This window comes from Tamandua tetradactyla (assembly GCF_023851605.1).
Source record: "Tamandua tetradactyla isolate mTamTet1 chromosome 22 unlocalized genomic scaffold, mTamTet1.pri SUPER_22_unloc_2, whole genome shotgun sequence".
Classification (NCBI taxonomy): Eukaryota; Metazoa; Chordata; class Mammalia; order Pilosa; family Myrmecophagidae; genus Tamandua; species Tamandua tetradactyla.
In genome coordinates this window covers 1,674,963-1,697,114 of record NW_027518252.1, presented here as the reverse complement: position 1 = coordinate 1,697,114, position 22,152 = coordinate 1,674,963, and the positions used below count along the sequence as shown (strand labels likewise).

The window sequence follows — 22,152 nt, the reverse complement described above, 5'->3', positions numbered from 1 at the left end:
AACAACATGGCAATGATAATAGAGTAATCATAGTGCAGCTCCTGGGTCTAGTCCTGGAATCTTTTCATTTTCCAAGCCCTCCCCTCATGCTGTCCATGGCCTTGAGTTGTCCTCTCTGCTTGGGAATTTGACCTTCTTAACCTTCTTTCTCCTTCTTCAGGTTGTGGTCTTCCTGACCGTAGGAGCTTTTTCCTACATCCTAAACTTGCACCTGCCCCAGCCAGCTGCTGTGGAGATGGATCCCATGTGTCTCCCTTCCTTTGGCAATTTGAAAACGTGTGTCTCTGCCCTGGAGTTTTTCATTTTTGTTTTCTCAGTCTGCAGACAGTTAATTAGCTTGGTTATTCCACAATAGCATTTACTGTTTTCTAGTCCTTTGCTGGGACCTCTTGTAAGATTTTCATTGTAGGGCTGGGCAGGAGGAGACACCAAGAGCCAGGAAAGCTTGAATCTTGAATTACCTCTGGCTGTCCCAAGAAAGTCATGGAACTGGTTTGGCCTTTTGGTCTGACCAAGGAGAAAAATATCAGAATGTGCAGCCCAGCCATTCAGCTTTTGCCTTCCCTACAGGCTCAGCTTCAGAGGATGTTCAAAAGCTTAAGCAATACCGAGAATTTAAGGAAAGTGTTTCAGGAAAGATGGAAGAGAAGAAAATCAGGAGTTTAGAAACAGCCAAAAGGCTGTTCCTGCACATGAGCCCCACACCAGAGAACATTCTTTCTTGGCAGTGGTTGAGTGAGAATCAGGCGTGAACAAGAATGGGAGTGGGAGAAGGGAGGGGGCTGGTTCTCTCACTGCAAGGAAATGTTCTCGGGGAAGAATGGGATTCTACAAACCCCCAGATCCCCATTGGACTGGGGAATGCAGCTGTGGCCCTTTTGTCTACCCCAAGAGCAGCTCCCTGGCCCCTGCCCCTCTGCCCAGGCTGCTGGCCACAGCTTAGTTGTCTTTTTTTTTTTTTTCATTTTTACTGTCTCTTTATTGGCCAGACTTCTTTGTTCCCTTTCTTTATTTCAACACTCTCTTAGAGCTTTTTTTTTAACAGTTCATACAAGTTTTATTCTTTTTTTTTACAGTGTTATAATAGATCTGGCTTTTTTAAATCATCACAATCAACTTTTTTTTCTTTTTTTGTGAAAAATAATATATCTACAATAAATCAGTAAATTTCAAAGCACATCATAAAAATTAGTTGTAGAACAGATTTCAGAGTTAGTATAGGTTACAGTTCCACAATTTTAGTTTTCCTTATAGCTGCTCTAAGGTACTGGAGACTAAAAGAAATATCAAGATAATGATTCAGCAGTCATGCTCATTTGTTAAACCCTACCTTCTCTGTATAACTCCACCATCACCTTTGATCTTTCTCCCACTCTTTAGAGGTATTTGGGCTATGCCCATTCTAACTTTTCTAACTTTTTCATATTGTAAGAGGCTGTCGATAATTTGGGGTAGGTTGATGTTCTGGTGAGGCTGGGCCCTCTGCATTTTAGGACTTATCTGACCCAGGGCCCACCTGGAGGTTGTAGGTTTTGGAAAGTTACCCTAGTGTCTGGAACCTTTGTGGAATCTTATATATTGCCCTAGGTGTTCTATAGAATTGACTGGAATGGTTTTGGATGGGGTTAGGCAAGCTGTGATAGGTAGCAATGTCTAACTGAAGCTTGTGTAAGAGTGACCTCCAGAGTAGCCTCTCAACTATTTGAACTTTCTCTTAGCTGTTGTTTTCCTAAGAAGTCTTCCCTGACCCGAGACTAAAATTGCTCTTTGATGGACCATTATTTCCAAAATAGTGCCATTGAACACTTTTCCAAGATAAAGATTTAAATTGTAACTAAAGGGCTTGTTAATTATACCAACAGTTCTCCAAAAAACATTCATTTTTAGTCACCAAACTCTCCTTAGGGCAAAGATAACATAGGAAGTATGAGAATCTTAAGAAAAAGGTTGTCATTTTTCTTCTGTGCCTGAAAGTCCTATGTGAATTTGCTGCTTCTAGGTATATCCTCTAGAGACACTTTTGAATATGGCCCAAGGAGAATGTAGAGGAAATTCACTGAAGCATTATCCATAATGACAAAAACAGGTGATAAGCAAACAAGCGAAAGAAAGCAAAAATGCCCCATGGTAGGAAAATAAAATGTAAATTGTGGTATACCCAGGCAGTAAGATTCTGTGATTTGTCATCCTGGATAAATCTCCAATTCCATGGCACCCAAAAAAGTTGCAGAATGATATTTACAAGTGATACCATTTATCTAATATTTAAAAATAAATACTAAATCTTATTTTTGTCTGTGTGTGGAAAGGGAGTACAGATATGATCAGAGAGGACACATGGACCCATGTCCCAATAGTAGCCTCCAGTGTGGAGTGGGGAAATGGGGTGGGGTGGGGGTGGGACCGAGGGCCTCCACTGGGTCCTATGACTGTCCTGAAGAGCTGAAGCAAAGGTGGTGTGTTCACATCTGGTGATCTTTAGATGCTGTGTGCATGACTGCGTGTGTACGTGTACATGGGAGATGTTATTTCTTGTGCTTTTCTGTCTGTTTAAAAAGTGTCAGCATTACAAAATTAGCATCGGTCTTGCTGTTGGTTTATAAATATATTTTACATCATTGTTTTTAAACATCAGAGTCTCTCATAAGTAGGTGGAATTCTTGTGTCCAGATAAAGGTCGGGGTCATGGTGAGAGCTGTGAGAAGGTGATGGAGACTGGTGAGGGGGACAGAAGGTCATGGTGTGGCTACTGTGCCTTTTCCCTGCCATTTCCTGGCTGGGGATGGGGGCATTCTGGTACCAATGGAAGTGCCTGCCTGGGAATCCTTTGTCTTTGGGGGACGCTGTCTCATAGGGGTTTGCAAAGGGACCTTTCTTGTGCTAGAGGAGATGAAAGAAGCCAGCATCCCACATAGAGTAGCTAATTGAAAATGTTTGAAGGGAAAAGCCATCTGAACTAGTAGCAACTTGGAAGAGTTTTTTTGCTTGCCAATTTAAAATGCCATTACTTTCAAGATCATTTTATGAATATAAAGGGTATTACTGAGTTTAAGAAGATACATTAATTAAGAAATCACAATTCCAAGGAAGCCTCTTCAACATAATTTCAAAACCCAGGTAGGTGTAATCCCTTCATTGACAAACCTAAATTGAATGAGGGACCATAAAACAGCATTCATAATCCCCAAAAGCAGGTAGGTGGGGACCCCGGCTGGGGGAGGATCTCAGAGACTCGGTGGAGGTCGCAGCGCACATGGCAAGCATCTGGAAACCAGTCTTGGAGTGTGTGCTGCCTTACCCACAGCCAGGGCCCCTGGGGACAGCTGCCCATACACCTCTGCCCTCCCCAGGACTGAGCCCCCATCTTGGAAGAATGAACTGGCTGAAAGGGGCCTGTCTCCTCATGGCATGGAATCTTGCACTTTCCAAATACAACTCTGTAATGTCATCCTAGAATAATTGCAGGACCTTGAATTTAGGGGATCATTTCTTAGTCCTATTGGTTTATCTTTAATTCTCTTTCCTGAAAAAGCTCTGGATTCTGTGGTGCAAATAAAATCTAATGTCTAGTCAAGTATTAGCCACATTGGTCAAGGATGCATGGTCACATATTAGAATGTGAATTATAAAAAATAAAATGCTCCTTGCATGTTCCATGGAACAGGACACACACACACACATTTACATATACATGCATATATGCTGTGCATCAAACATACATGTGTGTGTCCTGTTCCCAGATGTCATTCTGATGGCCTCCCAAGCCTGTGGGCTCTGGAATTGAGGCCATTCAGCTTTCTGGCTGACCACACATATCCGGGCATGGAAGCCACCAATATCATCAGACCCTGTCATTTTTCAAGTGAGGAGACTGAGGTTCTGGAGCCTCGGGATGTCTCCAAATTGCAGAGAGCACTTCTGCCTGTATGATGTGCTGGGTGAATGAGCTATTGATCAGCGAGTCAGCAAGCCTTTTCCTTGTAACCCAGAACATTTAGCTGGGGCTGCGGTGGCAGATGTGGTGGTGGGGGGTGGGAGGTGGTTACTGCTGAGGTCAGCCATGAAGGCAGCGTGAAGACATGCAGGAACCCAGGGAGGGAGGTGGGGTCAGGGGGCTCACCCCAGGCTTGTGGCCCATGTGTGTATGGCTCCCCCATGCATTTCCCTGACATCCACCCAAGGATGTTGCCCCCGCCCAAGCTGGGGCATGGCACCCAGTGCCAACAAAGACCGATCACGACACGTGTGCCCGAGCCTTGGATGCATCCAGCAATAGTGGCTGGCAGGGGTGGGAGGTAGGGCTGAGGGGGCAAGGCTGGTGGCAGGGACCATTATAAGTTCTAGAGCTGCCATGTTGAAGTAAAAAGGAGGAGGTGAAATTAATTTTAAGGATGTTTTCCTTTATTTAACCCAAATCACCCAGTGGCTTCATGCAGATGTACTCTATCTCACCCTGTCTTCCCACTTCCAGCATGGCCCCACTGGCACCAGCTGGCACCTGGGGACATTCCCAAGGACACTTGTGCTCTTCAGGCTGGAGAGGAGAAGGTGGGCAGGTGGGCAGGTGGGCAGGCAGCCCATGGGAAACTCCTGCGCCCAAGCCAACAACTGAGCCAGCAATGTCAGAGTCATGGGGCCTCGCGGGGAGTGCGAGGAAGGATGGTGGAGGGTAGAGAAAGTAAACGCTGACACACCTTTATATGTGAGCAGAAAACACGGTTGTGCTTTACCTCTCTATGGCAGGTGAAGGGAACAGACTTAGCCCCATTCCTTAGGCTGAGGGAGCCTGGCTGGAGTTAACCTTTCTGAGCCTCTTCCTCATCTACAAAGCAGGCCACTACTTTCTACCTGAGTCTCGGGGTGGCAAGTCCAGTCTGGGACCTTCCCTGGGCAGCAGGCTCACTGGTGCCAGCTAAGGATGCACTCTACAGGGTCACCCTAAGAAGGCATCTGTACAATGAATGGGGAACTGATTCAGGAAGTGGTGAGAAGTACATCTAGTCTGGGGAAGGGCTCAGGTGGGTCCACAGAGGGTGGGTTCCAAAGGGCTGGCTGGAGGTCCCACTCTGACTCTATTTCCAGGTTTGCCTTTCAGGGTGACCCAGAGTCTCCCCAGAACCCTGAGCTCTGTGTCACCTGCTTCAGCCTGCCCCTCCCCTCCCTCTGGGACAACCCCCCATCCCAGTACCAGCTTGCCCCTCTCCTCTGTCTGGGACAGCCCCCCACGCTGGCACCCGTCTGCCCCTCCCCCCCTCTCTGGAGGAGCCCCCCATCCTGCATCGCACTCCCCCCACCATGGCAAAGTTGGGGAACCTGCATCCTCCTCCCATGGCCTGGGGACTGGATGGGACAGGCCCCAGATGCTGTATTCACTGCCCCCAACTGCTGGTGGAGTGACCTGGAGTGTCCCTGGCAGGGCCTGGCCCCTGGAGCCCCCTCTAATGGAAGGGGCCTTGAGAAGGAACAGGAACCCCCCAAATAGACCCAAGGGGAAAGGCTGGCACCCTGCCTGGTCCTGCCCTGGCAGCACCCAGTTGTGGGCCAGTCCACCTGGCCAGTGGAGGTGGCACTACCAGAGGCCAAGGGTCATGGGGACTCAGGAAGAGCAGGGAAGGGGACGATAAAGGAAGCACACAGCCTCTGCAGAAGTTAGGGGCTGCCTTGCTATCCTCTCCCCAAACCCACCCCCCAGGATGTCTCCAGCCCCACAGGCCAAGTGAGGCCCCTTGCACAAAGCCCAGGACCCTGGTCAGGGGTGAGCCTGGCCCCCAGAGATGCAGGAGGACCTGGCAGCATGAGGGGGGCACGTGTGGCTGCTTTCCCATCCTCAGAGTGCAGGCTGCTGACCTGGCGTCCCTTTCACCTGCAGACCATCAGACCCCAGCCAGTGTCCCCCCAGGCTCCCCATGCCCACCCACCCCACATACTGAGGCTGCAGTCATGCCGCATGGTAAATAGTGGCCATGGAGCTGGACAGAACACATCTCCACTGCAGGTCCCCAGGCGGCCCAGAGTTTACCCTCAGCCATGCTGATATGGGGCTGTGAGCTTTACATCATTACATGTTTCACCTGAAACACCAGCCCGGCATCATTTTTTACATGTGTCCAGGACATCATCCAAGAAACTGGCCTCTGTCTCACTGGGTCCAGCCCTGTTCCAGGCACTGAAGGTTCAGGGCAGGAAAGCAGGAGAAAGCTCTTCTCAACCCCCGTGGGGATTTTAAAAGAGTTTATCCATGTATTCAGCAGAGGCCTACTAAGTGCCAGCAAGGGCTGCACTGAGTACCAGCAAGGAGGAAGAGACTGAACATGAGCAGAAAAATAACCAAAGAAGCCAGTCCCAGGCAGGGATTATTACCATGAGGAAACCAAAGCAGGTCACCCAAGTGATGGACATGGGGGTCTCAGTAAAGGCAGGTGATCAGGGCAGGATCTTGAGGAGCTGTTTCAGCTGAAATTCATGTGCTCAGTGAAGAACATTCCAGGCAGAATGAAGAGCTACACCCCAGTCCTGAGGCACCGACAAGCTGGACAAGTGTAAGGAACAGATGGGGCAAGCTGACAGATGCACAGTGGTGGAGGGAAGCTGCAGGGGCTGGGTCTCAGGACTCAGGAGGGGTCAGATGATGGAGGACCTGGATCATAGAGAGCCCAGATGCATCTGCTAACACAGCCAGGGCAGAGGAGGGACACAGTTTGATCCAGGTATGCAAAAATACCCTCTGACCAGAATGGAGAATGGGCTCAGCAGGGCAAGAGTGGTCACAGCAGCACTCACTGCAGACTGCACACAGGTGTGGGGGGACAAAGGGAAGGGGGTCAGCATCTACTCCTCACCCAGGACAACATGGCAAGCAAATCCAGGTAAGCCTCTGAACCCCGAATACTAACTTTTTAATCCTTGCCAATGTGATTAGTGAAAATGACATTTCAAAATTTTATTTTGCATTTAATTTAAGTGAACTTGAGTATCTTTTTTTTAAATATGGAAAGCTTCCTGAATTTGTGTACCATCCTTATACTGTGGCCATGCTAATCTTCTCTGTATTGTTCCAATTTTAGTACATGTGCTGCCGAAGTGAGCACTTCAGGATCTTTTAAAATATTTCTTAGCCCCCTAAAATTTTTTTCCATGAACTGCTGATTCACATAGTTTAGTGATTTGTACTTCAACTCCCTCAGCCCCCACCAAATCCGGTTGTTGGTCTTTTTGTTCATTGATTTTTAAGAGGTTTTTATTTATTAAGGAAACTGTCACATGTATTAAATTATTTTCTCTAGGTTTTTATTTCTTTTCCATAAAACTTAAATGGTGTGTTAATTTGTATAGTCAAACATGTCTGGTTTTTTCTTTACAAATACTTGGTACATGAAGTTTTCAGACAAAACACGAGACTGGGAAGCAGTTATTTGTTTCCAGCAGACCCATCTGGTGACACCACAGGACCCCAGGTCTGTGCCTCCCTCCCCTTTGCCAGGGGATTGCCCAGGGAGAAGAGGGTGAAGGAGGTGCCAAGCCCTGCCTGCTGGGGGTGACTCTTAAACCTCACAGCACAGATGTACTCAGAAAATACAAGATCTGGGAAGGACACCAGGATGGTGGCACCAGAAACAGGACTTCATTCCTCACCACATTTCACACAGGCTCTATTAAGGTTATTTAGATGCTTAAGGATTACTGAGGTGAAAACTCATAAGGGACAATGTGTCCTGCATTTACCAGTACGTTCTCCCCATCTAGTACCAAATCAATTTCTCCTCCAAGGAAGAGAAAAACCAACCGAAAAGAGCTCATCCAGCAAAGGTTTTGTCTTACAGATTTTTGCTGTTAATCTCTCTTGGCAGCATGACTGTCCCACACCCCAACAGCAGAAGCTCGGTGCTCCAGGGACAGCCCCAACTCTCCCAGAAATTGCTGTGCACCTTTGGGATAAATATGGAGGGATTTAACTCCAGGTAGTGCAATTTTAATGTTCATTATATTTTGTTTTATTGGATCCTTGGAAAACTGATCATATATTTAATCAATTCCTTGGCTCTCATCCCGCTCCTGCATTTGATTAGCCAAATTTCCATCTTTTCCCACCTGCCCAGGCAACTACTGTGCTGGGGATATCCAGAAAGCTCTCAGTATGTTTGACAAACAATCGTATATGTCATACAGATTGCACTCTTTATCCTAAGCTAGCTTCCTGTCATACCTGTTATTGTGTATCAATGAGCCAAAGCAGTTGATAGAATGTTCCTCCTCCCTCCTTCCTTCCTTCATTCATTATAGAGTCACAGAAACCTAGAGCCTAGCTTTAGACAAGGGCCAAACCACACAAGTGGAAACATCTGAGGAAAGTAACATATTCACACTCTTCTAAGTAGAGATTCCAGAGAGAAACTCCGAGGAGTCAGTGTCACCCTCTTTATCATCACCACCCACAGGGAGTGTCCTCCACCAGTTCCCCCACCCAGTCTCAACTCCCTACGTGTGCACAGGTGACTCCGTCTCCCTGCTGGGGGTGGGTGGGTCTCCTGGCTTCTGGCATGGCATCAATGGCAGTGCGGGTGTGCGGGGACATGCATCCTCAGACGAGGCCCGAGGGGTGCTGGCCAGCAGGAAAGTGGGCAGGGCCGCGGACTGAGCCCTTGTGCCGGGAGCCGCACCCTGCCCAGGTGTCCACGCAGAGTCCTGGCCAGGCCCGCAGACCTCAGGGAGATGGCCCCTGGGACCACCAGCCTTTATACACAGAAGCGGAGGTTTCACAAAATAACAACCCCGTAAGGCCTCATCAGAAAAGTGACAAGGCCGCGCCTCCGCGTGGGGACCACGCCTTAGACCGGAGGCCCCCCAGCCCAGGCCCGCCGGAACTCTGGCTTCCCTCTTCTCCCTCAAGCACACACCCAGGCTGCACCCCTGGCTCCCGCTCCCCGTCGGAAAACCCACTCCCGCGTGGAGCCCTCTCCCCTTCAGATGCCCAATCCATGCTCACGTTCTTCCAGAAAGATGCAGGCCTTTCCCTCAGTTCTTTTTACCTCATGTTTTACCTCAAATCAGAGAAATGAGAACTCCCAAGCCGCAAGCTCAGGGAGGACCTGGGCCAAGCCCACGACCCAGCCCCACACAGGGCAGGGCTGCCCACCCACCCAGCTGTCCAGATGAAGGGAGTGTGCAGAACTCCCCAGAAACCCAGACCCAGTCGTGGTGTTTTCCACTGGCCCACAGGAGAGAATACAATGTTACTAGGCTGAGGGAATGGGGCATTGGGGGGCTGAGGGAATGGGGCATTGGGGGACTGAGGAAATGGGGGTGATTTGGGGCTGAGGAAACAGGGGCACTGGGGCCCTGAGGAAATGGGAGTGCTGGGGTTCCCTGACCTGCTCAGCATCATGGGATCAAAGGTGATGGACACGAAGACTCATGCTGGGGAAAACTTCTGGGTTTTCCCCAGATAGAGGATGGACTGGTGTGGCTGACAGCTTGCCCTCCCACCAGCTCATGTGATGGCCACTCACCTCCCAGTGGCCTTCCCCAGCTCCTGGTGTCCCAGCACCCCACACAGGGGGAATAAACAGGAAGTGGGCAGGAGGGCAGACAGCCAAGTGATCATGGCAGGTGATGGGAAACGATTCCACACTGCCCCTCTGCATCCTGCCCTGGCTGTGGAGGATACCCTTGGCATTTCCCAGGGCCTGGAACACCTGAAGGCCAAAACCAATTGGGCACCATGGGCTCCTGCCCAGCCCCACAGCTAGGAAGATGGACAAATGGACTTTCCTACAGAGGTGACTGACCATCACCATGCGAAGCCCCCACTGGTGTAATCACCTGTTGGCCTCGCCCCAGGTGTACAGGTATCGAGCCTGTACTAAGTTTGGTGATGAAAACCATCTGCAATATTGGCCATCTCAGTAATTATTGCCATCAGGGAGCACAGGGGTGGGGGTCAGGGTCAGGTCATGGGTAGGTGACAAAACAGCAGCAGAAGTCAACTTCTGCTGGAGTCACCAGCTCCAACTGTGGGCAGTTCCAAATTCATATCTGCAGCCAGTCCTTGTTACCTGATGTAATACTCTCTCCTGGTGCCTGGGCTCAGCCAACTATGTGGAATTTACCAATCAAACTCCACAAGAGCATCAGAGGTTTGTGGGGAGAGGGTCCTATGAGGACCTTCTAAATCTCCCATCACATCAGACTCACAATAGAGTGTGTGATGAGTTCTGATGATGAGACTCTTCCTGAACCAGCAAGAAGACATGCAGGAATTCGAGTTTTCTCAGACAATGGCCAGTGGAAGGAAGCTCCAGGCACTGCAGGGTCCTGCCTGCTCAGTGTTCATCTTCAAGCTGGTGGGCAAGGGGGATGGTAGGCAGTGCAGTGGGCACAGATGCACTCAAACTCCCTGATCCAGGGTTTGCTCTCACTGCATGGGCCACTGGGAGGCTCTCCAAACTCTCTATGCCTAGTGACCCCACTTGACAGCCAGAGGTGGTGAAACATCCTGGGAGCCCTGTTGGGGCCACCAGGTGAGATGAGGGGTCTGGAGCCTGTAGCAAGGTGGCTGCCCATGGGCACGCCACAGAAATCTTCCCATGGTGGGGGGATCAGGTTGGACTGCCATCCATGCCTTCTGCTCAGGGGTGCTCTGCTCCTGGCCACCACAGCCTCAGGTACCCGCTTCCTGGGGGGCCACATCTCAGCAGTGGGTGAAATGAGCAGGCTCATCTGGGAGGGCTGTGCATTGTCCCTGCTTCCTATTGGGGTCCCAACCACCACGGGACCCCCGGCTCACCCTGAGGACCAGAAGGAAGGAGAGAGCCCCCAACCCTCAGCTCTTCCTCCACACAAATCTGGGCAGGAAAGACAAGAGGGCTAGGCTTGGGCTGGGCTCAGGCACTCTGCTCAGCTCGGCCCTACCACATGGGCTGGGTGCAACCTCAGAGAATGAGGTGCTATGCCCCTCCCCTTCCATTTGTCTAATTTTCACTGGGCTGGATGAAAAGGTCAGGTCCAGACTGCAGAGGCTCAGACCCCACATGGCCAGGTGGATAACGGCCATCCCCAGATGGGCATGAGGCCAGAACTTCCTGCTTCACAGCCCGCTGTGTTCTCCAACCAGCCACATGACCAGAGCAAGTCACTTGACATCTCCATGCCTCAGTCCCCCATCTGTGAAATGGGGATAATGCTGCCAACGGCCATGATGAGAGGATGGCAGAGAGGACAGGTGGGGCAAGCATTTGGGGCTTCATCAGGTGTCTCACTGTTACCACCACACCATCCGGTTACACCATTACTTCCTAAAGGTTAAGAGTCAGGAACTGTTGGCTCACTGTGGGACTTCTCAGAACCTTTATTTAATGTGCCCAAAGAAATAAGATTGTACAGAGTCCCCAAAACACTCACCCCCAGAAAATCAGGCATTCTCTCTCTCTCTCTCTCTCTCTCACACACACACACATAATTCTTCATGTTTTTTTAAAGGAAAATCTGAACAGCAGTAGCATTCCACAGTATATATGTTAAGAGCCAACAGCAAATGAAACAAGGAAAATGCAAAACCAGAAAAACAGTGATGAAGGCTGCATTTGTCAGGAGGTGACCTTGCCTTCAGAATTCACAAAACCCAGCTTCACCACCCTCTGCAGTCCTAAGGTGGACCCTGCAGTTCCCAAGATGGATGGGAAGAGGATATTCATCTCCCAGGAAATTAACTGCCCTGATGTGCAGAGTTAAGTAAATGGTGGAACGCCTTGACCTCAATCAACCGCTAATGAGACCCTGGGAGTCCTCCTCCCTCTGCTCCCTACCTCTCCCTCCTTCTTTCCTCCTCCCTCTCTCCTCTCCCTCCCTCTTCTCCCTTCCTTCCCCCTTCCTCCTCTCCTCCTCCTTTCCTTTCTCTGTACCCCTCCTTCCCATTCTCTCTCCTTTCCTCCCCCCTCCCCCATCCTTTCTCCTTGCTCACACTCTCCTTTCCTCCTCTCTCATGGAGTGCAATCTGTAACCAGCTCGTTTGCTTTTGTAAACTCAAGTCAATCACCCACTGACCAAAAGCAAGACGAGGTGGGTCAGTGGTGCCCTCAGGGGCCAGGTCAGGAGGACTTGGAGGAGGCTCTTGTGTGGTGAAAGAGATGAAGCCACAAAGCCAGCCCACTGGAGAGCCCACAGACTGCTTCTGGGGCCAGACAAGAAGGCAACTCCCCACTGCTCCTGCCAAAGCCACCAGGATCCTATAACCTAAACCCCATCTCTGCAACATTTTCAAACCACAGCCACCTGTCCCTCCAGCCAGGCAGCCATTTCTCTAGGTCTTCATTCTCTCTGTGCTCTTCTGGCCACAGGACCTTTGCACATGCTCCCCATCAGCCAGGATCACACTGCCCTCCCTGCTGCCTGGTGGCTCCTCCCCACCCACAGACCTCACCTTAGGCCTCAACCTCAGTATGCACAACCTTTGGACAAATCTTTTGTAGTGGGGGCTGCCCCGTGCATTGCAGGATGCTGAGCAGCCCCTCTGGCCTCCAGTAGCACCCACCACCACCCTAGCTATGACAACAAAAATGCCTCCCGATGCTACCAGATGTTCCCTAGAGGCAACACTGCCCTGTGAAAACCACTGGAACAGCCACACATTCTCAGTGGCTCCATGCAGGTGGACCCGCCTCTGCCAGCTGCCCAGCTCCTCTACCCCTCCACATACCAAGCCAAGTTTCCATTCACCTGTGCAATCACCCCATCGGTGCCTAGTCAGCTCCTTGAGGACAGGACCCCCATCTGATCTGCTCTCCACGTTTCTCCCTGTGCCTGGCACAGCCTCAGCAGGCCCAGCATCCTGGTGGGTAGGTGGGGGCTTCATCCAACTCGACCCCTTGCCTCAGCACCAGGGCAGTGGCAGACAGAGAGGGGTGGACCAGATGTTGATTGAATGAATGAATGGGCAAATGAATGAATGAACTATAAGAAGGATTATGTGGAAGAAATGTACAAGTTAAGTGATTGATACAGTCCATGGTAACTCAGTGAACACCTCTGGGTGCCAAATGCAGGGCCATAGCTGCTGCTGTCCCCACGTCCTCATGCCTGGACCTTGAAATATCCTAAACAACCCTTGTGTGTCTGGTGCACACCCCAACTTCATCTTTACAGATCCCAAATTCCTCTAGGGCACAACCAGGTCTTCAGTCTCACTTGCATTCTTTTATGGAGAGTAGCCTATAATAGCCACCGAGCAAGCTTTAACCGACTCATGATTTAATAATGAAACTATGTAGGGCATCAAGTTTCCTTAGGCAAGCACCAAAATTAATTCTAAGAGATAAGCACATGGGTAAAGGGGAAGTGGGGGGAAAAGAGTGGCAGGTCAAACAACTTTCACATGCTGAGGCTTTGATTTTTTTCCCTTTCATTCAAGGCAGTCATCCCAGACCAAATCCAACAAAACACCAGGCTATGTTCTATTGAAATACCTGCCGCTAAGCTGAGAAGTGGAAAACCCAGGCTGGTGTCTTCAGCCGGCTAGAGAAGCTTGGAAACCTCACTCCAGATGGACGGTAGCACCTGTGGAAAGGGCCACTGTGGAAGGACTGCTGTCAACAGCAGAGCCGGCTGTTTCCATTTTTATCAGGGTGATAAGTTCTCATTCTCCACAGACAGCACCCAGCTGAAGCCTCACTGTCCACCCCACTGTGAGGGTGGATATAAAGTCCCCATTTGAGACACATCCCACATAGGGCCCCAGCTGAACCAACAAGTGGAGACCCCCTCAGCAGAGCCCAATTATCTTTCAGTCTTGCTGGTGATGAATGACATCAGCGTTTTTGCCCACTCACATGCTCACAAGCTAAATCAGGCAGGGCTGGCTGGTTCATCTTCCCAGCAGCAGCAGCTTTTGCCCATCTTCTGACACATCTCCTCAACAGAGACCCAAGCAAACTCACCATCACCTGACAGGACAGCCAGCCATGAATAAGCCAGGGGAGTCCAGCTAATTATCAAGGGCAGTGATTTCCTACATGGGGAGTTTGTCCCCAGGGGACATCTGGCCATGTCTGAAGACATTCTCAGTTGACAAATTGGGGAGGGTGCTCCTGGCATCTGTAGGCAGGGGCCAGGGGTGCTGCTGCAGGCTCTAGCACCCAGGATGCCCCCACCTCACCCCAAGAGAGAACCATCTCGCTGAATGTTCATGGCACTGAGGCTGGATACCTTGGTGCAGAGTGATGAAGGGGCCTGGCTCAGCTGTCCCATTACTTCCATGAAGGCAGCTGCCAAATCCCTGGTCCAGTCGGACACATGCTCAGGTCTTGTTGAGAAACCTTCAGCTCAAGGGTTACCTGACAGGATCTATAGCACAGGAGGCTGGAGCCCAAGGTGTGCAGCACCTTTGCCCAGTCCTTGAAACCGCAGGGCACATGGAAGCCTTATGGTCCTGCTCCAGGGGCTCTGGAGCCTGCTGAGAGGCTTACAGGGCAGCAGGCTCATGTCCCAGGACCCTCGTTCCAAGACCCCACATCTGGGAACCTCCTCCCAACCCAGTTACTCAGCATAGACTGTCACCCTGGAAAAAAATGGTTAAAAAGAAAAATACACACACATGCACAAACACACGCACACATGCACACATGCACACATGCACACACACACACACACACACACACAGGCAGCTTTCAGCACTTCAGAGAGAGAATTCCCAGGAAAGTGAAGCAAAGCTGCCCTAAGGACAGTTGAGTCCAACTTCACTGTCATCCTTTTTCACATGGTCAATATTTCTTTGCTACCAATCAACCAACCTGTTTGCTTGGACACCACTCCCATCAGTCTGCAACACCATGGCCTACTAAATATAATTGTGTTGAAAAACAACCACTTTCCCTCCAACAATCAGAGAAATTCCATTCAATTGGAAAAGCCTGAGAGGCAGAAACCCAGAAAAGGGGAGGGGACAATGCTCTTCTTCCTTCCAGCCCCAGGTGTATGTGGTCTCCTTTCGGACAGGACACTTGCTCTGCAGCCTGAGCCTGAGTTAAGGGACAAGAGGACTCTGTCAAACGTGGTAGGGCCTTCAAATTCTTCACTTGGCTGGGCATGGTCTCCATCAGCATGGAGCACCACCTTTCCCGTGCTCAATAAAATTAGATTTTCCTGTTCCCAATTTCTCCCCATGGGATGTGAAATCACGCAGACCCATCAGAAAGCCTGTGCGAAATCCCCCTTCTATTTGGAACGTGAATGTCCACTTCCTGGTTCACAGGCTTCCCGGGACTATCGCCCTGGCCCAAAGAACTGGCCAGCCTTGGGGAGGGGCAAGGGGTGTCACAGGTCAAAACGCAAGGTGGAAAAATTTAAAAATTAAGTGTATCTCCAAAGGGATGGTCTCTATGTCTCCCCTCAGCTGTGGGGTACTCTCCACCTCACATCAAAAGTCCATCCTCTCAAAGACACAAAGGGACATTTGCACACCAATGTTTATAGCAGCGTTATTTACAAGTGCAAAGAGATGGAAACAGCCAAAATGTCCATCAACAGACAAGTGGCTAAACAAACTGTGGTATATACACACGATGGAATATTATGCAGCTTTAAGACAGAATAAACTTATGAAGCATGTAATAACATGGATGGACCTAGAGAACATTATGCTGAGTGAGTCTAGCCAAAAACTTAAGGACAAATACTGTATGGTCCCACTGATGTGAACCGACATTCGAGAATAAACTTGGAATATGTCATTGGTAACAGAGTCCAGCAGGAGTTAGAAACAGGGTAAGATAATGGGTAATTGGAGCTGAAGGGATACAGACTGTGCAACAGGACTAGATACAAAAACTCAAAAATGGACAGCACAATAATACCTAATTGTAAAGTAATCATGTTAAAACAATGAATGAAGCTGCATCTGAGCTATGGGTTTTTTTGTCTGTTTGTTTGTTTGTCTTTTTTTTTCTTTTTCCTTTTCTTTTTTTTACTATTATTATTATTTTTATTTTTTCTCTATATTAACATTCTATATCTTTTTCTGTTGTTTTGCTAGTTCTTTTCCTAAATCGATGCAAATGTACTAAGAAATGATGATCATGCATCTATGTGATGATGTTAAGAATTACTGATTGCATATGTAGAATGGAATGATTTCTAAATGTTGTGTTAATTTCTTTTTTCTTTAATTAATAATAATATAAAAAAAAAGTCCATCCTCTGAGGCGCTGGTGGAACCTGCCTTTTCCCCAGCGTGCCGGCCCACCCAAGGCTAGGGATGGGCCAAGAATGCACTCACCCTACTTCCAACAGGCTACTCTGCTTCCTCCAAATGGAGCCCTGTCCCCCACATACAGTCCTCAGCACCCTGCACAGCCAGGCTGACCTAATATCAGAGTTGGAGGCAAAGACGCCAACCTCAAAGAAATAAACAAACCCCAAAGATGAAGCCACTGCCATCAGGTGCCCAAACCAGGCCCACAGAGGCTGCTGCACCCCAGGCAGGATGCAGGAAAGAATCAGCTCACCCCATTAGCTTCTGACAATGGGTTTTGTAGAGTTGAGGCACCGTGAGAAGCAACTGGTGGCTTCCCCCAGAGTTTGCCTAGACATCGAAAGCAAAGCTACCAGAGGGCAACCCGATGGCCAGCTAGGCCACAGATGGGATGGTCCTCCTGGAGGAAGGGGAGTGCCTGGTGCCTGGGGGTGCTCGCCAAGGCCTGTAGATGCACACCAGAGCCAGAACAGGAACTGGAGCCTGGAGCCCAGTGCCCAGCACCAAGCCAACTCTGTGCCCACCTCTGGGCGCTGGTTCCAGGGCTCCAGCCAGCCTGACCTTGCAGTGCTCCCATGTCCCAGGGAGCTGGGGGCTCATGGTGAAGCCCCGTGAATAATCACATGTTCATAGATCCCTCATCTGCCACAAGAGTGATGCTGGCCCTGCAGAGTGTACTGGATTAAGAAGTACAGGAATAAATGAGATTTCAAACATGGCCTCAGGAGTTGAAACATGCAAGTCACGCTGGAGCAGAGCTGACCTGTAACATGAATTTCATGGGCTGCACAGGCAATAGCCCATCCTCTTGGGAAGGGCCGGGATGGTGGCCTGGAGGATGAGCCCTTGAAAGGCCTGCAGGTCCTGCTCTGAGTAAGTGAGGGCAGAGGTTGAGTGGGGGAGAGGATTCGGGCCTTGGGAAAGGACAGGTGGGCCAGGGCCCTAGCAGCACTGATCATGCAGAGAGCAGGGATTCGATTCTGTTCTGCAATGTATTATTGCACACTTGACAGAGTTAACCACCACCCCTCTCCCCGGCCCTTCAGCTTGGTGTGCAGGCTCTGGCTGCTCTGGGCAACGGGGACACAGAATGAGGGGCCAGGGCCCTGCCTTCCTCAGGATGGCCAGAGAGAGAGACAGGGAGGGAAAAGCAGCAGTCACAACCATGGACATGGGTAAAGCTCTGGGCAAGGTGGGTGCTGGGGGAGGAACAAGCTCCAGAGAGAAAGCAGCTGCAGGCCAGGCCTGACAAGGCAAGGTGTGTAAGGGGGAGCACCCAGGAAGCAGGAACTTCCAGGGAGCAGCAGGAGGTGCCATGAGGGAGGGGAAAGTAGTGGGGGCTGGGAGACTTGTCTCGAGCAACTACAGGGTCCCTTGGGTGACAGAGATGCAATGGCAACTGGGTACTGACCACTCTGCTCGCTACTGCCCCAAGGTCTTTGCTGGCTCATTCACACACATACACACGTGCAAACATACATGCACACACACACGCATGCACCCCTGTAGCTTTATTTCTGTCTGGCCACAGAGGAACAATTCTGAGGGTCAGATCAGGAAGTCCCAAGGACTTGCACCCTATTCTGGAGAGATTTAATGTGTTTCTAGTTATATGCAGGACAGTTGAGTATTGTTAGGTGAAAGAAAAATGTGTTTTAATATTTTTTATTTAGAAATTAGGTATGGTTTAATGTGATATGTATAGTTGACAAAGGGTGGACTGTCATGGTCAGGTTCATGTGTTAACTTGGCCAAGTGGTGGTACCAGTTTGTCTGGTTGGGCAATTGCTGACCTATCTGTTGCTATGAGGACATTTCATAGAATTAAATCATGATCACATCAACTGCATCCACAGCTGATTCCATTTATAATCAGCCGAGGGGAATGTCTTCTGCAATGAGTGATGCTTAATCTAATTACTGGAAGCCTTTTAAGGAGGATTCAGAAGAGACAGGCTGCTTCCTGCTTCAGCTGGTGAGCCTCTCCTGTGGAGTTCATCCAGACCCTCCATTGGAATCATTGGCTTCACAGCCTGCCCTGCAGATTTGGGGCTCTGTGTTCCCATGGTCACATGAGACACTTTTATAAATTTTATATTTGTAAGTGTTCCCTGTTGATTCTGTTTCTCTAGAGAACCCTAACTAATACAGACACTCAGGAGTTTCACAGTTGATTTAAAAGGGCCCCTAATGAAGTACTGCTAAGCTGTGTTCCAGTAGCCTTGATTCTTGAAGACAACTGTATAATTATGCAGCTTTTACAATGTGACTTTGTGATTGTGAAAACCTTGTGACTGATGCTCCTTTTATCCAGGGTATGGACAGATGAGTAAAAAAATATGGATTAAAATAGATAAATAATAGGGGAGATAAGGGGTAAAATAAATTATGGAGATGGAAGTACTGGTGGTCAATGACAGGGAGGAGTAAGTCATGTGAGATGTATAAGTTTTTCTTTTTTCTTTTTATTTCTTTTTCTGAAGTGATGCAAACATTCTAAAAAATGATCATGGTGATGAATACACAATTATTTGATGGTCTTTTAAGCCACTGATTGTACACCATGTATGGAATGTATATGTGTGAAGATCTGTCAATAAAAATGTTTATTAAAAAAGTGAGGGACAGATTAGGAAATTCTAAGATAAGCAAAAGCTGAGGCATTCGTCACCACTAGACCAGCCTGTAAGAGACACTAAAGAGTATCTACAGGTTGAAAGGACAGGATGTCAGACAATAGATCAAAGCCATATGAAGAAACAAATATCTCTGGTAAAATCACTTTTGGGAGATCTCTTTTGTTGCCCATATGTGGCCTCTCTCTCTCTCTAAGCCCAACGCTGCAGTGAAATCATTGCCCTCTTCCCTATGTGGGACATGACTTCCATGGGTAAAAGTCTCCCTGGTGATGTTAGAGATGACTCCCTGGGATGAGTCTGGCCCTGGCACTGAGGGATCAACAATGTCATCCTGACCAGAAGGGGGAAATGAAGTGTAACAAATAAGGTATCAGTGGCTGAGAGAGTTCAAATCAAGTCGAGAGGTTACTCTGCAGGTCACTCTTAATACAAGTTTCAGTTAGACATTGCTACCTATCATAACTTGCCAGACCCCAACCAAAACCATTTCAGCCAATCCTAAAAAATACCTAGAACATTATATAAGGTTCTACAAAGGTTCCATGCACTGGGAGAACTTTCCAAAACCTACAACTGTGTCACTGGACAGGTAAGTCCTGAAACCTCAAGGGTCCAGCCTCTCCAGAACATCAACTAGTTTCATCTCCCTATCACATAGTAACCACAGCCCCTTCCAACATGAAAAAGTTAGAATGGGAATAGCCCAAATACCCCTAAAGAGTGGGAGAAAGATCAAAGCTGATGGTGGAGTTTGACAGAGAAGTTAGAGTTTAACAAATGGGCATGAGTGCTGAATTATTATACAAGGTATTATTTTTAGTCCCAATACCTTAGAGCAGTTAGAAACAAAAACCTAAAATTATGGAATTGTAACCCATACCAAACTCTGGAATCTGTTCTACAACTAATTGTTACAATGTACTTTGAAATTTATTGTTTTTATGTATACATGACATTTAAAGAGAAGGAGGAGTATGACAAAGATAGGATTTAACAAATAAATATGACTGCTAAATCATTACGTTGATATTTCTGTTGGTCTCTGGTGTCTTGGAGCAGTTAGAAGAAAAAACAAAAAATCGTGGAACTGTAACCCATACCAAACTTCAAAATCTGCTCTATAACTACTTGTTAAAATGTACTTGGAAATCTATTGCTTTTTTGTATATATGTTATAATTCACAATAAAAAAACCATTAAAAAAAGATCTCTGGAAAGGGTCATGATGGATGTAAATATAAATGCCAGGATTGTTGTGTTTTTGGTTTGTAACTCCACTTTTTATCACCTACAGGGTCTAAAAGGCAAATGCATAAAATGTAAAGATAATTTGGTGGTTTGGGGCTCAATGTATAAACACGTAACTTGTGAGAAGAATTACATAAAGGTAATAGAGGGGTACAAGAACATACTTTGTGCACACTATTCAAGCTACACTGATACCAAAGCAAATGAGATTGTTATAGATTTAAGATGTGAAATGTAATCCCCCTGGTAGCTACCAAGAAAATACTGGAAGATATGGAAGGTCAAAGAGACAGAAACTAGAGTACAGGCTTCTAGGTATGGGGGGTGGGGGGAAGGGGGAGTTAAAAGTGTAGGGTTTCTGTTTGGGGAGACAGGAAAGTTTAGCAAAGGAAGGCGGTGATGGAGGCACACACAGCACATGCCACTGGATGGTGTGCGGGACATGACTGTGATAGGAATGTTTATGTTGTATATATGCTCCCACAATAAAATACAAAAAAACCTAAAAGATACAATTAAAGGGGTTGGGAGGAGAGACAGTTCAAAAGGACGTTATTGGGACATATGAAAAAATTGGAATATAGACTGTAGACTTTATATCAATGTTAGATTTCTTGAGCCTGATAACTTCATTCAAAGAGGAAACATAATATCACTGTTCACAGAAAATGTAAATGGTAGTGGTTAAGTGTTCAAGGAACATGAAGTATATACTCAAATGTTCAGAAAATGGATTGATAAAAAGATAGATGGATGGACAACAAAATGGAAAAATAGATGGATTGATAGATTAGTAGAATGATATGGCAAATGTGGCAAAAATGTAAAAATTGGTGGATCTGGGTCTCTGGGGATGGGAGTTGAGGTATGCTGGAGTTCACTGTATGGGGTTGGTATTATTTTTGTAACTAGAATGGTAAGTTTGAAAGTATTTCAAAATAAAAAGTTTAAAATTGGGGAAAAAAGTCCCTAACATTTTTAGAGTTTGCTCCTTTTTTGGTTTTAGGCCTCACCATCATCTGCATGTAGAATGTGGTTTTATAAACCTTCAATTAGACAGTGGGGAAAAAAGGAAGGAAAACAAAGCCAGAGAGCTTGTAAAGTTCCTTGTCTTTGGAGACAGAAAAACCCCTGCCATGCTGGAAGGTCACTAAACAACACCCAGCTGCCTAACTGAACCCTGGCACCACTGGATGGAGCAATGCTCTGGCCAGCAAGGCAAGTTCCTAGCAGAAACTTTCAGCCACCGAGAAGGGCCTTTCTAAAAAGTTATTCAGAAGTTAAGTTACCAACACTCATTTGAACCAGCATTTTCAATCCATACAATTTTTCTTCTGGACCTTCCAAAATGTCTGTTTTCCTCAATGATATTCTTATTCAAAGTACTGCTACCAGGGCTAGAAGTTTGTTATTTTCAGAATTTGACTCATTTCTTTTGGAGCATTTTTATCTCCTGCTTAGGCAAACCATTATGTTTGCCACATACACGGACATATGGCTGTACTTGCTTTTGTTGTTACCCCTGGACAAAAAAAAGAGGACTCATTTCCAGCTATTAATTTCAGACTCCTTTGCAGCTTGAAATGGAAGTTATTTTCTTTAGTATGTGTCCTTGTAAATTTATTTTTAAGTTTTTTGGCAAGAGGAAAGGGTGATGATTATAGTAGAATTAGAGGGTGAGGTGGTAGGCAGAAGCCTCGGTGTCTGTCAGAAATAATGTGTTATTTTTCAGAGGAAGAGGGGAGCCTATATAAAAGCAGCAAGGCTGGTCCCCAGGTGGTCCACAGCAGTTGCAGGCTAGATATATCATCGTCTGATACTCGCAAGGACACAGCAGGATGTGGCCTGTGCAAACACTGGAAATAAAGCCGAGAGACAGGAAAGAAGAGAAGTTTGTCAGGCAGGGGTGAGGGAGACCAAGCAGCCAGACCTTCGGTGAGTCACAGACAGTTCTCAGTAGGGACAGCTGGTTGTCCAGGGCAAGGATTAATAAAACCGTGTGCTTCCATCTAGTCCTCGCAGCTC

The 22,152-nt window shown here is 47.9% G+C and overlaps 1 protein-coding gene and 1 non-coding gene across 3 annotated transcripts in view; both read right to left on the bottom strand.

Moving 5' to 3' along the window:
* LOC143672955 (cadherin-4-like) overlaps window positions 1–22,152 on the bottom strand; it is a 233,701-nt gene that overhangs the window by 167,701 nt on the left and 43,848 nt on the right. The gene's annotated exons all lie outside the window — the stretch shown is intronic.
* On the bottom strand, window positions 6,982–7,088 carry LOC143672958 (U6 spliceosomal RNA). Its single transcript, XR_013170117.1, has one exon. It is a non-coding gene; the product is annotated as a U6 spliceosomal RNA (small nuclear RNA).